This window comes from Marmota monax, unplaced genomic scaffold (genome assembly GCF_021218885.2).
Source record: "Marmota monax isolate L192 unplaced genomic scaffold, Marmota_monax_Labrador192_F-V1.1 WCK01_AAM20220418_F8-fsc00156, whole genome shotgun sequence".
Classification (NCBI taxonomy): domain Eukaryota; kingdom Metazoa; phylum Chordata; class Mammalia; order Rodentia; family Sciuridae; genus Marmota; species Marmota monax.
In genome coordinates this window covers 2,696,360-2,702,359 of record NW_026694013.1, presented here as the reverse complement: position 1 = coordinate 2,702,359, position 6,000 = coordinate 2,696,360, and positions in this window count along the sequence as shown.

Sequence of the window (6,000 nt, the reverse complement as noted above, 5' to 3'; positions counted from 1 at the left end):
TATACACTACAACTAAGAACTTATCAGGCTCATTATATATATTATTTAAAAAAATCAAAACATTTGCCTATTTTGTTTTAAAGTTATCTTGAATGCTAGCTCAGTGAAAGCTAGAAATGTATAATTATGTTCTTAATCCAAAAGACATATTCCCTGAGGATAATAAACATTTAATACTTATCAGTGATCACTGAGAGAGCCAAGGAAAGTGATGACCCAAACATTCGTAATAAGAAGGTACTAAGAGACAGAAAGTGATGAAGAATATTTAATTCGGACTTACCTTGAGCTCTTAAGTATGGATTTTCTTCTTCAGAAAGATCAAAAGTAGGTTAAGATTATATTTTTAACAAGCCTATTAAAAATATACATATGGAGTACAATAAGTCTCCTCATTATCTACAGAGGTTATGTTCCAAGATATTCAATGCCTGAAACCTAGTACCTATTTTTACACTATATTCTTTCCAATAATACATATTTACAAATAGATATATAAATTAGGTACAGATTAACAACAATAGTTAATTAAAAAGAACAATTATACAATATACTGTAGTAAAAGTTATTCAAATGTGCTTTTTCTGTCAAAATTTTATTGCACTTACTTTTTTTTTTTTTTTTTTTTTGTGATTAGGTAAGATGATACTAAAAGATGCACTTAACTGATTTCTCTCCAGAATATCCAAATTGTCAGCACTGCTACACTTGTGGTTTGGGCCATTAGTAAGTACTGTAAAATAAGAATTACTTAAACACAAGCACTCACTGCAATACCCCAGCAGTTAATTTGATAACTGTAATGACTACTAAATGACTATGAGTAGGTAACACATAAAGCATAGACACTGGATAGAGATGATTTATGTCTCAAAATAGAGTTGAATGATTCCATCATAGTACTACTAAGTATGATAAACAATTTAAAGCTTATGAATTGTTATTTTTGGACCAAGATTACCCATGATAACTGAAAACGAAGAAAGCAAACTCACAGATAAAGTGGGAATACTTCATTTGCCTATCCAGGTCTATGTAGGTCTTTAAGAATAGGCAAATTGAATTCTTTAAATAAACACATACTTTCTAAAATCAGGTTAGAGCTTTACTGTCCAGTAGAATGGTCAATAAAATAAAATAAAATAAAATAAAAAATCCAATGCATTAATTGCACAGGCTACATTTGAAGTACTAAAGAGCCATAAGTGATTAATGGTTATGGTAATAGACAGCACACACAAAAAAATTCTATATGGCAGAACTGGGCTAGGCTGTGCCTAGAGATGCTTAAAAAAATTTTTTGGGGAGGGGGGGTGCTGGGGATTGAGCTAATGGATGCTTAACCACTGAGCAACATCCCTAGCCTTTTTATTTTTTTATTTTGAGACAGGGCCTCGCTAAGTTACTTAGGGCATTGCTAAATTACTAAGGCTGGCTTTGAACTTGTAATGCTTAAAATTATAAAAATATGATTTTCCTTAGTTTTTAGTTATTCAAACATTTATTTTTTAACTTTTAGTTTTCACTTTGTAAAAACGTTCATTCTTCAGTTATATCTATCCATTTGTAGAATTTCTCACATTAAAATATACACATAATTGCAAGAGACTGAACCTCAATAAAACAAATAATCTAAAATGTCTTACTCTGCACAATACTTTTAAAAACAATTTGCAGAACTGAACAAAATGTAGACAAATATAATAAAAGTAGTGTAGATTTATATTCCTTAATGCAATTCCTTAATGCAATAAAATGCAAAAATGTATTTAACTTTTAAACATAAATTCAGAAAATTAGGGTTGAAAACCAGAAGTGCAGCTAAATTCACCTGAGACAAATAGAGATATAGTGAAAAGAGCAAATTAATAGCTATAATGGTATAGCAATAAAATCAAACAAAAATAATAAAATGTTCCTTTGAACAAAATAATATTTAATCTATACTTTTAAAATTAAATGGCACAGAGGTTTTCAAGATGGAGGCATAGAGGTTGCTTGGCTGAGTGCTCCATGGCATAAAAACAACAAAGCAGATATGCAGCTTCTCCACAAATGAGGTATTGAAAACCCTCGGGATACTAAAGTCCACAAGGTAGAAACTCTACTGCTTCAGATCCATACTGTTAGATGGGTAGACATACAAACAGCATGAAAAAGCAAACAAACTAATTGCCCCAAACAAACCAAGATACTCTAATAGTAGAACCCATTGATACCACAGTGGAAAAAATGTCAGAGAAAAAGTCTAGAATGTACATAGTTAAACTGATCTGTGAGGTAAAGGATGGTACAAGGAGTGAAATCAGAGAGAAAATACAGGGAGTAAAAGATTATGTCAATAAAGAGGCAGAGATTCTGAAGAAAAAGAAAACAAAAAAACCAAGCAGAAATCCTCAAAATACAGGAATCAATAATCCAAATTAAAAATTCAAATGAAAGCATCATTAACAGACTAGAAGATTTGGAAGACAGAGTGTCATGCAATGAAGACAAAATATATATTTTGAAAACAAAGTTGAATGTGGAGAAAAAATCTCAAGAGACTATGAACATAACTTGCAAGAAATAGGGGAAAACCTGAAAAAAACATATTCAAGATTTACTGGGATAGATGAAGGCTTGCAGATACAAATGAAAGGAATACACAATCTTTTCAATGAAATAATATCTGATAATTTCCCAAACCTAAATAATGAAATGTAAAATCAAATACAGAAGGCTTAAAAGACCCCAAATATACAAAATTAAAACAGATTGACACCAAGGCACATTATTATGAAACATTCAGAATATGGACAGAATTTTAGAGGCTTCCAGAGAAAAACGACAGGTAATATTTAGAGGGAATAAACCCAGACCCTCAAACCTAGGAGGTCTTGAAATAATATATTCCAAGCTCTGAAAGAAAATGAATACCAGTCAAGAATACTATACCCAGCAAAATTAAGCTTCAGAATTGATAAAATAAAAACCTTCCATGATAAACAGAGTTAAAAGAATTCACAACTAGAAAGTCTGCACTACAAAACATACTCAATAAAATATTTCATAAATGAAAAGTAAAAGTGAAAAACAGCAAAGGGAGAAAGTACATTAAAAAAACAGCGAACCAACAGAGAAACCAATTCAAATAAAAAACCAGAAATAAATCAAAATGACAGGGAATAAAAATCATCTCTCAATAATAACACTGAATGTAAGTGGCCTAAATTCATCAATCAAAAGACATAATGGGCCAGTTGGGATGAAAAAACTGGACCCAACAATATGCTGTCTACAAAAGACTCATTTCATAGGCAAAGATATCCAGTAAAACCATGAGGAAAAACATATTCACATGGCGCTCACAAACAAGCAGGGGTTTCCATTGTCATATCAGATAAAGTAGACTTCATGCCAAACTTAATTAGAAGGGACAAAGGACATTTCATATTGCTTAATGGAATAATACATTAACAAGACATAACAATTGTAAATATTTATGACCCAAACAATGAAGAATCTATGTACATCAAACAAACCCTTCTCAACTTCAAGAATCAAATAGACCACAACACAGTAATACTGGGTATCTTGAATACAACTCTCTTACCATTTGATAGCTCCTGCAAATAAAAACTAAATAAACTATGGAACTAAAAAATACAATTAATAACTTAGACTTAAAAGACATCTATAGGATTTCATCCATCAATGAGTCAATACACTTCGTTCACATGGATCCTTCTCTAAAATAGACCATATCTTAGGCCACAAAGCAACTCTTAACAAAAATAAAAAAAACAAGGATAATATCTTGCATCCTATCAGATCATAATAAAATTCAATTAGAAATCAATGATAAAATAAAAAAACAGAAGGTACTTTAACACCTGGACACTAAATAATATGCTACTGAATGATGAATGGATAGAAGAAACATACTTAAAAAATACTTAAGACGTAAAATGAGAATAGTGATACAACATACCAAAATCTCTAGGACACTATGAAGGCAATGCTAAGAGGAAAGTTCATTGCATTGCACTCGTTCATAAAAAGAATAGAAAGTCAATGAATAAATGACCCAGTTACATCTCAAAGTCCTAGAAAAAGAACAAATCAATACCAAAAGCAGACGAAGACAGGATAGGATAGTAAATAAAATCAGATCTGAAATCACTGAAATGGAAACAAACAAACAAAAAAAAACAACTGAAAAAAATTGGCAAAACAAGTCGGTTCTTAGACCTAGCCAAATTGAATGAGGATGACACAGAAAATTTAAATAGATCAATTTCAAGCAATAAAATAGAAGATGCCACTAAAAGCCTACCAAAGATGTAAAGTGCGGGACCATAGGAATTCTCAGCCAAGAATTTAAGACCTTCAAAGAATAATTAACACCAATCTTCCTCAAAAAATTCTATGAAATAGAAAAGGAGAGAACCCTTCCAAATTCATTCTATGAAGCTAGTATCACCTGAATACCAAAATGAGACAAAGACATATCCTGGAAAGAAAATTTCAGACCAATATCCCTGATGAACATAGATGTAAAAATTATTCATAAAAGATTGGCAAATTGCATACAAAAACATATTTAAGGGGATGGGGATGTGGCTCAAGTGGTAGCGCGCTCGCCTGGCATGCACAGGGCACTGGGTTCAATCCCCAGCACCACATAAAAATAAAGGTGCTGTGTCCACCAAAAACTAAAAAATAAATATAAAAAAAATAAAAAAAAAACATATTTAAAAGATAGTGTACCATGATCAAGTGGGGGTTCATCTCAGGGATGCAGGGTTGGTTCAACATATGGAAATCAATAGACATAATCCATCACATCAAGAGACTTAAAGACAAGAACCACATGATTATCTCAATAGATGCAGAAAAAGAATTTGACAAAATACAGCTACCATTCATGTTCAAAACACTAGAAAAACTAGGGATAGTAGGAACATACCTCAGCATTACAAAAGTTATATATGCTAAACCCAAGGCCAATATCATTCTAAATGGAAAAAAAAAAAAATTGGAAGTATTCCCTCTAAAAACTTGAACAGAACAGGGATGCCCTCTTATACCACTTCTATTCAACACAGCCCTGGAAAATCTAGCCAGAGCAATTAGACAAAGGAAAGAAAAGGATATAAACAGGAAAAGAAGAACTGAAACTATCACTATTTGTTAATGATATGATTCTGTATTTAGAAGATCCAAAAATATACCATCAGAAAAATTCTAGAGCTCATAAATGATTTCAGCAAAATAGCAGGATATAAAATTAACACCTATAAATCAATTGCTTTCCTATACATCAGTGTCGAATCCACTGAAAGAGATATTAGGAAAACTACCCTATTCATAATAGCCTCAAAGAAAATAAAATATTTGCAAATCAATCTAACAAAGGAGGTAAATGACCTCTACAAAGAAAACTACACAACACTGAAGAAAAAATTGAAGAAGAATTTAGAAGATGAAAAGATCTCCCATGCTCTTAGATAGGCAGAATTAATATTGTCAAATTGGCCATACTACCAAAAGCACTAAACAGATTCGATGCAATTACTATTAAGGTTCTGATGATGTTCTTCATAGAAACAGAAAAAGCAGTCATGAAATTCATTTGGAAAAACTAAAGGCCCAGAATAGCCAAAGCAATCCTTAGTAAACGTGAAGCAGAAGGCACCACAATACCAGACCTTAAACTATACTACAGAGGTACAGTAACAAAAAACAGCATGGTATGGGTACCAAAATAGAAATGTAGACCAATGGTACAAAATAGAAGACACAGAGACAAACCTACATAAATACAGTTATCTCATACTAGACAAAGGCACCATTAACATATATTGGAGAAAAGATAGTCTCCTCAATAAATGGTGTGAGAAAAACTGGAAATGCATATGTAACAAAATGAAATTAGTCCCCTACTCTTACCCTGCACAAAACTCAACTCAAAGTGGATCAAGGACCTAGGCATTCGACCAGAGACCCTGCACCTAA